The sequence below is a fragment of the Dioscorea cayenensis genome, chromosome 1 (assembly GCF_009730915.1).
Source record: "Dioscorea cayenensis subsp. rotundata cultivar TDr96_F1 chromosome 1, TDr96_F1_v2_PseudoChromosome.rev07_lg8_w22 25.fasta, whole genome shotgun sequence".
Classification (NCBI taxonomy): Eukaryota; Viridiplantae; Streptophyta; class Magnoliopsida; order Dioscoreales; family Dioscoreaceae; genus Dioscorea; species Dioscorea cayenensis.
The window spans coordinates 17,136,528-17,148,124 of NC_052471.1; the positions used below are offsets into that span (position 1 = coordinate 17,136,528).

Here is an 11,597-nt window from a genome sequence, read left to right on the forward strand (position 1 = left end):
CGAAAAGAAAAACATAGGACTACATTTTGTATTCAAATCTAGTAAGCATTCCTAAAAGGAAACATGGGATTAGGGTTTTGATTGAAAAATTGTAGGCATGACTATATGAAAAGATAGGATTAGAATTTTGAATGAGATATAGAAAACATTACCATAAGAAAGCATTAGATTAGGGCTTTAATTACAAAATTGTAGGCATTCCGAAAAGAAAACAAAGGATTATGGTTTTTATTCAAATATAGTAGGGATTAAGAAAAAAAAACATAGGATTAGGTTGTTAATTTAAAAATAAGAGACATTACTATAGGAAAACGTGGGATGAGTGTTTTGGTCAAAAAATAGTAGACATTCCGAAAAGAAAAGAAACAATTGGGGTTTTAATTTAAAAGTAGGTGACATTCTGAAAAGAAAATAAAGGATTAGTGTTTCGATTCAAAACTGGAAATATGTACACATTCTGAAAAAAAAACATAGGATTAGTGTTTTGATTGAAACATAGGAGACATTCTGAAAAGAAAACATAGGATTATGCTTTTGATTGAAAGATAGGAAACATTCCAAAAGGAAAATACAAGATTAGGGTTTTGATCCAAAAATATGGGGCATTACAAAAACAAAAACATAAGATTATGATTTTGATTTAAAAATATGACGCATTACTATAAGAGAACATTGGATTAGTGTTTTGATTGAAAAATATGAGACATTATGAAAAAAAAACGTAGGTTAGGGTTTTTACTTACAACTGAAAAGTATGGTTTAATTCAAATTTGGTAATAATTCCGAAAAGAAAACATAGGATTAGGGTTTTCATTGATAGCTAGGTGACATTTCAAAAAGAAAACATAGGATTAGGTGTTTGATTAAAATATAGTAGGCATTCCAAAAAGAAAACATAGAATTAATGTCTTGTTTGAAAAATAAAAGATATTCCTATAAGAAAACGTAGGATTAGGGTTTTGATTCAAAACCCTAATCCTATGTTTTATTATAGTTATGTCTCATATAAAAAATAGGATTTTGAATCAAAATCCTAATATTATATTCCAAAAAAAGGATAGAACTTGATTTTAGATTCAGAAAAATGAGATATTCGGAAAGAAATCAATGGAATAGTTTTATGATTCAAATTGAAAAATAGGAAACATATGATTAGGATTTTGATTCAAAAATAACAGACATTCTGAAAAGAAATGAAATAATTAGATTTTGATTAAAAAATAGGAGACATTCCTACAATAAAACGGATGTTAAGGTTTTCATTCAAAATTGATAAATGGGAGACATTACGTACAAAAAACATAGGACTCATGTTTAGATTGAATGATATGAGACATTCCAAATGGAAAACATATTATTAGGGTTTTGATTGAAAGATAGAAAACATTCAGGAAAGAAAACATAGAAATAGGGTTTTCATTCAAATATAGTAGTCATTTCGAAAGAAAAACATGCTATTTGGGTTTTGATTCAAAAGTAGTAGACATTACGATAAGAAAATAAAGAATTAGGGTTTTGATTGAAAAGTATGAGGCATTTCGAAAAGAAAATTTACAATTATTATTTCGATTAAAAGATAGCAACCATTCGAAAAAAACATAAAATTATGGTTTTGATTAAAAAATAGGAGGCATTCCAAAAAAAACTACAGGATAACGGTTTTTGATTAAAAAAATATGAGACATTATAAAAAGATAATATAAGATTATTGTATTGATTCAAAAATAGCTAACATATATAATTGAAAACATAAGATTAGGCTTTTCATAAGAAAATAAAAGGCATTTTGAAAAGAAAACATAGAATTAGGGTTTTGATTAAAAAATTGGAGCCATTCCAAGTTTTCAAGATTTTTGATTGAAAAGTATGAGACATTACAAAAAGAAAACATACGATTATTGTTTCGATTCAAAAATAGTAGACATTCACAAAAGAACACATATGATCACAGTTTTGATTGAGAAATAGGTGGCATTACTAAAGGAAAACATAGGATTGGTGTTTTGATTAAAAAATAGGAGACAATAAAATAAGAAAACATAGTATTAGGGTTTTGATTAAAAAATGGTAGACATTCCGAAAGAAAAGAAAGGATTAGAGTTTTGTTTCAAAAATAGGGGATATTCTTAAAAGCTAAGGAAAAAGAAAAAGATTTGTGTTTAGATACAAAAAAGCCAAAAATGGGACATATTTCGAAAAGAAAAAATATTGTTAGTGTTTTCATTGAAAGATAGGATACATTGCCAAAATAAAATAGGGTTTTGATTGAAAAATATGAGACATTTCGGAAAGAAAAAATCGGATTAGGGAATTGATTAAAAATTAGCAGACATTCCCAAACAAAAGAATGGATAAGGGTTTTGATTAAAAAAATGACATTTTGAAACAGAAAGAATGGATTAGTGTTTTTATTAAAAACTGAGAAATAGGACACATTCCTACAAAACAACAAAGGATTGCTGTTTTGATTAAACAATATGAGACATTACGATGAGAAAATATAGGATAAGGATTAAAATTTTTATTCAAAAATAGCAGGCATTACAAAAGAAAACATAAGATTATGGTTTTGATTGGAAGATAGGAGACATTACTATAAAAAAAAATAGAAATTGTGTTTTGATTCAAATATAATAGGCATTCCGAAAGGAAAACATAGGATTAGAGTTTTGATTGATAAATAGAAGACATTATTACAACAAAGCAGAGGATTGGGGTTTTAAATGAAAAATAGGAAGCATTACTATAAGAAAACATTTGATTAGGGTTTTGATTCGAAATTATTAGATATTTTGAAAAAAACAAATGATTACGGTTTTGAATGAAAAAATATAACAAATTTCTGAAAGAAAACATCATAAAATTGTTTTGATTAAAACAAACCAGACATACAAAAAAAAAATTATAAGATTATAGTTTTGATTAAAAAATAAGAGACATTCCAAATAAACTTAGGATTATGGTTTTGATTAAAAAAATATGGCATATTATAGGAAGAAAACATATGATTATTATTTTGATAAAAAAAAAATAGCTGACATCACCAAAAGAAAACATAGAATCAAAGTTTTGATTCGAAAAAAGCAGACATTCCAAAAAGAAAACATAAGATTAAGGTTTTGATTCAAAACTGATAAATAGGAGACATTAGGAAAATAAAACATTAGATTCTGGTTTTGTTTCCAAGATAGTAGACATTCTGAAAAGAAAACATAAGAGATTAGGCTTTTGATATCAAAACTGAAAAATATTAGACATTTTGAATGGAAAATATAGGATTAGGGTTTTGATTTAAAAAAGGTAGACATTTTCGAAAGAAAACTTAGGATTAGGGTTTTGATTTAAAAATATAAACCATTAAGAAAAGAAAACAAGGATTCAGGTTTTGATAGAAAGATAGGAGACATTTAGGCATTCTGAGACATTACTATAAGAAAACATAGCACTAGGATTTTGATTAAAAAAATGGAGGTATTCCGAAAACAATTTGGATTAGAGTTTTGATTGAAAAATATGAGACATTCCCAAATGAAAACTTAGTGTTAAAGTTTTGATTAAGAAATAGTAGATATTAAGAAAAGAAAAAATAGGATTCGGATTTTGATTGAAAGATATCTGACATTATGAAAAGATAACATAGGATTTGGGTTTTGATTAAAAATTAGTAGACAATATTAAATCCTATGTTTTTAATCAAAATATAAGATTAGGTTTTTAATTAAAAAATGAGACATTGCAAAAAACACATAGGATTCGAGTTTTGCATGAAAAATATGAGATATTCTAAAAAGAAAGCAAACAATAATTTTTTTGATTCAAATCTTAAAGATAGGATACATTCAAAAAAGAAAACATAGGATTAGAGCTTTAATTCAAAAATAGGAGACATTAGGAACAGAAAACATTGGATTAGGGTTTTGATTCAAAAAGAGCAGACATTTTGCAAAGAAAAAATAAAAAATAGGGTTTTGATTGAAAATAAGAAAAACACGGACATTCCGTAAGTACATATGATTGAGGTTTCGAATCAAAACCAAAAAATAGGAGACATTACAAAAATAAAGTATAAAATTAAGGTTTTGACTAAAAAAAAAGTAGACATTCCGAAAAGAAAACATAGGATTAGAGTTTTGATTCAAAAATAGCGGCCATTCCAAGAAGAAATGATAGGATTAGATTTTTTATTGAAAATTAAAATTTAAGTGACATTCCGAAAAGAAAAAATAAGATTAGGGTTTTAGTTGAAAAATAAGAGACATATAGGAAAGAATACATAGGATTAGCTTTCTGATTAAAAATATGAGATATTATAAAAATAAAACATATGATTATTATTTTAATTCAAAAATAGATGATATTCCCAAAAGAAAACATAATATTAGGATATGATTTGTGTTTTGATTAAAATATATCAAACATTACGAGAAGAAAATACATGATTTGTGTTTTGATTGAAAAATAGCATACATTCCCAAAATAAAATAAAAAATTAAGTTTTTGATTCAAAATAGCAGGCATTCCGAAAAGATAGAATTATGATTTTTATTCAAAAATAGGACACATTACAAAAAGAAAATATAGGATTATACATTAAAAAAAACATAGGCTTAGAGTTTTGATTGAGAAATAGCAGGCATTAATATAATAAAACATAGTATTAGGTTTTTGATTAAAAATTAAAAAATAGGGGACATTTCCAAAACAAAACATATGATTACATTGTTTTATTCAATAATAGGAGACATTCCGAAAAGAAAACAAAGAATCAGTGTTTTGTTTGAAAAATAGGAGCCATTCTGAAAAAAAAACATAGGATTAGGGTTTTGATTCAAATGAAGTAGGCATTCCTAAAGGAAACATAGGATTAGGATTTTGATTGAAAAATAGGATACAATAATATATGAAAACATAGCATTAGGATTTTAAATGAGAAATAGGAGACATTACTATAAGAAAATATTGGTTTCGGGTTTTGACTTGAAAATATTAGACATTCCGAAAAGAAACAAAGGATTAGGGTTTTGATTGAAATATAGTAGCCATTCTAAAAAGAAAACATAGCATTAGGGTTTTGATTGAACCATATAGACATTAATATAGCAAAACATAGATTGGGGTTTCGATTCGAAATAGTAGATGTTCCAAAAAGAACACATAGGATTAGTATTTCGATTGAAAAAAAAATGAGACATTCCGAAGAGAATCATCGGATAAGATTTTGATTAAAAATTAGCAAACATTGCCAAACCAAAAGATAGGATTTATGTGTTGATTCAAAAAAATGATACATTAAAAAAGAAAAACAAAATATTAGGGCTTTCATTCAAACCTGAAAAATAGGACACATTCCGAAAAGAAAAATATAGGATTATAGTTTTGATTAAAAAAATAGCAAGCATTCAGAAAGAAAACATTTGATTATGGTTTCAATTGAAAAATATAGGACATTCAGAAAATAAAACACATGATTAAGGTTTTGAATAAAAAAATAGCAAACATCCACAAAAGAAAAACGTAAGATAATGATTTTGATTAAAAAATAGCTGCCATCACTTAAAAACACTTAGGATTAGGGTTTTGATTAAAAAAATATGAGACCTTAAGAAAACAAAACATAGGATACATGTTTTACTTGCAAAATAGGACACATTTAAAAAAAAACATAGGATTAGGGTTTTAATTAAAATATAGTAGGCATTCCAAAAAGAAAACATAGTATTAGGGTTTGATTGAAAAATACGAGACATTAGGATAAGAAAACATAAAATTAAGGTTTTTGATCGAAAAATAAGACACATTACTATAAGAAAACATAGGATTAGGGTTTTGAATGAAAAATGTGAGACAATAACATAAGAAAACATAGGGTTAGGGTTTTCATTCAAAAATAGTAGACATTCCAAAATGAATAGATAGGATTAGGGTTACGATTGAAAAATATGACACATTTCATAAAGATAAGATAGGATTAATGTTTTAATATAAAAATAGGAGACATTACTCTAATAAAACATTGGATTGGCGTTTTGATTAAAAACTGAAAAATAGGGACATTTCCAAAAGAAAACATGGGGTTCGTGTTTTTATTCAAAAATAAGAGACATTCAAAAAAGAAAATAAAGAATTAGTGTTTTGATTGAAAAATAGGAGAAATTTCAAATAGAAACATAGGATTAGAGGTTTGATTCAAATATAGTAGGCATTCTGAAATAAGAACATAGGACTAGGGTTTTGATTAAAAATAAGGGGCATTACTATAAAAAGCATAGGATTAGAGTTTTGATTGAAAACCTAAAAATAGGACAGATTTCGTAAAGAAAACATAGGATTAGTGTTTTGATACAAAAATTGCAGAAATTATGAAAAGAAAAAAAAGGATTTTGTTTTTGATAGAAAAATAGGAGACATTCTAAAGAAGAAATAGGTTAGGGTTTTAAATGAAAAATATGAGACATTACTATAAGAAAAACATAGGAATAGTGTATTGATTAAAAAATAGTAGACATTCTGATAAGAAAAGAAATGATTATGGTTTTGTTTCAAATATAGTATTCCTTACGAAAAAAACATAGCATTAGGATTTTGATTAAAAAATAGGAGACATTACTTTAAAAAAAAAATAGGAATAGTGTATTGATTAAAAAATAGTAGACATTCCGAAAAGAAAAATAAATGATTAGGGTTTTGATTCAAATATAGTAGGCCTTCCGAAAAGAAAATATAGCATTATGGTTTTGATTTAACAGAAGGAGACATTACTATAAGAAAACATAAGATCAATGGTTTGATAAAAAAATAGTAGACATTCCAAAAATAACACATAGGATTTGGGTTGACTGAAAATAAGAAGCATTATGAAAAGAAACCATGGGATTAGGGATTTGATTGAAAAATATGAGATGTTCCAAAAGGAAAACATCAGATTAGTGTTTTTATTAAAAATAATTAGACAGACCCAAAACAAAAGATAGGATTAGAGTTTTGACTAAAAACAAATGAGACATTATGAAAAGAAAACAAAGGATCATGGTTTTGATTCAAACCTTAAAAATAGGACACATTTCGAAAAGAAAAACTAGGATTAGTGTTTTAATTCAAAAATAGACAACATTCCAAAAAGTAAACAAAGTATTAGATTTTTGATTGAAAAACAGAAGACATTCCCAAAAGATAACAAAGGTTAGGGTTTTGATTCAAAAGTGATAAATAGGAGACATTAATAAAAGAAAGCATAGGATTCGGATTTTGGTTACAAAATAATAGGCATTTCGTAAAGAAAATATAAGATTATGGTTTTCATTTAATTATAGTGTGAATTCCGAAAAGAAACCATTGGATTACGGTTCTGATTAAAAAATAGTAGATATTACTAGAAGAAAACATAAGATTAGGTTTTTGATTCAAAAATTGTAGACATTGCAAAAAAACATAGGATTAGTTTTTTCATTAAAATATAGTAGGCATTCCATAAAGAAAATATTGGAAAATATTTTATTGAAAAATATGAGGCATTCTAATAAACGTCTAAATGTACCTATTTTATACATATAAATGTGCATGTTTATTGCATTCTATTAAGGATTCGATACTCTTTTTATGGTTTAATTATTTAATTTTGTATTTCAAGCAAAAATGAAGACTAGGAGAGTTCAACGACGGAATTCGAGAAGAAATCGACACCGAAAATTGCGTTTTAGGTCCCGAGTACTGTAACAACGATGTAGCATCCTGATGCATGAAGATTTCAGGAAAATTCTAAGTTTGGGAATCCTCACGGGCAACCTCACAACCATGAAGCCAACGGCAAGCAAATCAAAGAGTTGTGGTACTATAGTAGTTACTTTAGCATATTACTATAGCATTTTTAGTGTAGTAGTAATGTAGCAACTTATTGGTTTTTTCAACCCATTTTCTGAACAACCTCAAGACCAGTATTATGACCATGAGGCCACCCGCAAGCAAGCCTGAGGTCACCCCTTTAAATGCATTGTTAGGGCTTCTTTTGAGAGAATAGGACCCCATTTCTTGGAGCTCACCATCACCATCTCGGGTCTGAGGTTGACGAAAGGTTTAGAGGTTATTTTCACGGTGGATTTGGTGATAAAAGTGTAATTGGAAGCAAGATCTACTCCTAGGCTTTGATTTGAGGAGGTTGAAGACAACGGAAAGCTACCCCTTTGAGTGTCATCTTTGGAAGCTTCTCCGGCCTCCATCCTCTGAGGGAGTGTTCTTTATGTTTTGTTTGGTTGTTTGCATGGATTTCTTGTTGTATTTGGTGATTATGAACAACTAAACCCCAAGGTCACCAGATGTAGGTGAACCTTGGGGTGAACTTGTGCTTGTACGGATGTTTAGTTCTATTTAATGCATTTTTTTATTGTTTGTGATCCATGTTTGGTGATAAGTGCTTGTGCGATATGAATGTGAAGCATTCATTCCTTATGTTGAGCATTACTTTTCTCGGGTTTTACACTAATAAGTGTGTTTTTATGTTATTTTCGTGCAGGCAGGGTTGTGAGGCCCAGTATGAAGGAAAGAAGACAATGTGGAGCACAATGCATTGATTTTGGAGGAAATCTTGCTAAGGTTCAAACGCGAAGACATAGGTCGGGTGTGAGATGCTAGAGTGTGTGCCAACCTCCTCGTATTCTAGTTGGCACATCCATTTGGAGGGCACAAAGGCAGTCACACTCGAGCATTCTGACTTATGCACATAGAACAAGAGCTCCACCAACTTGCCCATCATTGAAGAAGCAAGTAATCCATGATGTGAATGTGTGCCCGTTTGCGTTACCCCAATGAAAGTATGGATTCGGGAAGCTATTTAGGCAGGGTACTGTAGCTGGGCACTATAGCAACATTGTAGCAAAGTATTGTAGCATCACTTTTCACAGCTGGCCGAGAAAACAGGAGTTCAGAGAATCCACACGGGCGTGTGGAAATTATCCACGCCCGTGTGGAAATTCCACATGGGCGTGTGAAGTATCCACGCCCGTGTAGTCGCCCGATTCCAGCCTTATTTAAAGCCGATTCAGCCCCGATTTTAGTATTCTTTTCTCCATCTTTTCACCAACTTGAGAGAGGGCTTCGCTTGGATTTTGAGGGGTATTGGCTAAGGTTTTGGAGAGGTTCTACAGCTCCGACATCGTCATTCCTTAGGAAGAAGGTTGGTAGGGGAGCTTCCGTCGAGGCGTATCCTATACCGGACCAGGGAATCCTTGGACGACGAGTACAGGACTCTCCATAAGACCATCGACACGACCATCCAGGGGGTTTTCCTATGGATTCATTGCTTTTTCATTCTATTTATTTGATTGTACTTAGCTCCATGGAGAGCTAAACCCCTAGTGGGTACTTGGGTATTTATGAACCCTAGGATGTATTTGTTTCATTGAATCTCTTTGTTATACTTTCAATTAATTGATGTTTATTGTGAGTTCCAACCTTGAATGCTTGATTGTATAAACATTTCCCCTAGAGTGACACTAGGGTTGAGAGTTCTCGTTGGTAACCTTGTGAGTGAGTGACACACCACGAGCATTAGACAAAAAGCTAGGTTGGAGAGGGTTGAGAGGGTGAGTCGAGAGGTACAGGAGCGTCCCCTTTCCCCTCCGACGTGATAGATTCTACCTCCGTTCCTCGAGTTCTTTGCAGCCACAATAGAGTGATTGGTGTAAGGGATGAACTTTCACTGGGGCTTAGTTGCGCGTGCAATGGAGTGAAGCGTTTAGGTGATCTTAGTATCCAGGGCTTAATCGTGGTTAGGGACCTTCCACCTACACCGAAGGGTTAGGTCTATAATTAGGAAGAGATTTATCACTTGGAATCCCTAGAGCTCATTGCAACTCTATGCGAGTGCGAGGTGTTGAGATTGTTCGATTTCTCCTCCGAGACATGTATGGAGTTAGGCATAGTTGACCTTAGATTTGGACTATGTAATGAAGGATTTCCACGACTCACTATTACATTGATTAGGAAGCATAATAGAGGGTTCTTGTACTTGAAGCGATCGTCCTAGGCGGAGCATTATCCGAGTACCCCATCTTTATCGATTTTCTTACCTTCTCCTTTACTCGTGCTCTCTTACTTGTTGCTTTTACCTTTGAGAATTGAATCATTGTCACACTTATCACTATTGATCTTTCACATAGCTAAGAAGCAAATTAAGTGTTTTTATTCCCTACTCCCTGTGGATTCAAAACCCGCTCATCCAGGATTATTACTTCGGCAAAACCGTGCACTTGCGGGATATACGCAAGGGGACCTTGTCAAGTTTTTTGGCGCCATTGCCGGGGAGTAGGCGTTTAGAGATACTTTGCACTTTGTTTTCTTAACTATTTCACCATACATTCTATTTCATATCTTCTTATTCTATCATCATTCTGATTTGTTTTTCTTTCTTTTTGGGTGCAGCTTCAGGTTATGACCCAAGGAAATCCCTCAATATTGATTGAAGGGGACCCGAGCTTAAACGTACACTTAGAAGAAAAAGGAAAGAGCCTATGCAAGAACAGTCTAATCTAGTTGATTTGGAAGCGGAAGAATCTGAAAACATGGCGAATGTAATGAGCAACAATGAACATTATCCGATTATACGTGACTTTTTCAGAGTTGGGGACATAATCGAGTATTGTGCGTCCCCCGATTACAGACTCGTAACTTTGAGTTGAAAGCCTGGCATTCATCCACATGTTGCAGATTCGCACAATTCAATGGTTTGGGCAGATGAGGATCCAAACAAAGTCATATAGAGAGTTTTCTCGAGGTGTGTGATATGTCGAAGATAAATGGGAGTGATGGATGATGCCATCAAATTGAGAGCCTTCCCATTTTCCCTTAAGGGAGAGCGAAGCAGTGGCTACACTCATACCTAGAGCGTCAATTACCACGTGGGAGGAGATGGTAGAAAGCTTTTCTAGCTCGTTATTTCCCTCCCCGAAAATCGGCAAAGCTTAGGAACGAGATCTCATCCTTTGTTCAGTTGAATTGGAGTCTCTATTCGAGACATGGGAAAGGTTCAAGGAGCTCCTCGAGGAAAGTGCCCGCAACACGGATTCCCTGGATGGATGATTGTTCAAACCTTTTACAATGGTTTGAACCCGAGTACAAAGGTAACTCTTGGATGCGCAGCTAGGAGGTACCTTAGGTAGCAAGACCTCCCGATGAGGCCCGTCAATTAATTGAAGAAATGGGGTTAAACAGCTACCAATGGAATGCTAGGGAGAAGAAAAAGGTGGCCGGTCTTCATGAGATAGATGCAGTAACTTTATTGGCAGCTCAAGTGGAAAATTAGGGTAAGAAGTTAGATCTTCTAACTTCAAATAGAGTGGTGGCCGTGACTAATTGCACTGGGTGTGGTGGAGGACATGCTCCTCCGATTGCCCGATCTCTATTGGTGATGTTTCTTCGATGGAGAATGTTGATTTTGTAGGTAATGGCATGAGACCTCAAGGAAACCCATATAGCAATACCTACAATCCGGGTCTGGAAGAATCATCCCACTTTCTCATGGAGTAATCAAGGTCCACAAAAGGCCATGGGGCCACCGAGTTTAACAACAACAACAAGCCCCCTCGTGTGGAAAACAGAGTCTCATG

General features: G+C 32.0%; 1 non-coding gene across 1 annotated transcript; it reads right to left on the reverse strand.

Annotated features, from left to right (window-relative positions):
• Window positions 1-10,948: 10,948 nt before the first annotated feature.
• On the reverse strand, window positions 10,949-11,056 carry LOC120268385. The gene has a single exon (XR_005538927.1). It is a non-coding gene; the product is annotated as a small nucleolar RNA R71 (small nucleolar RNA).
• Between the last annotated feature and the right edge of the window lie 541 nt (window positions 11,057-11,597).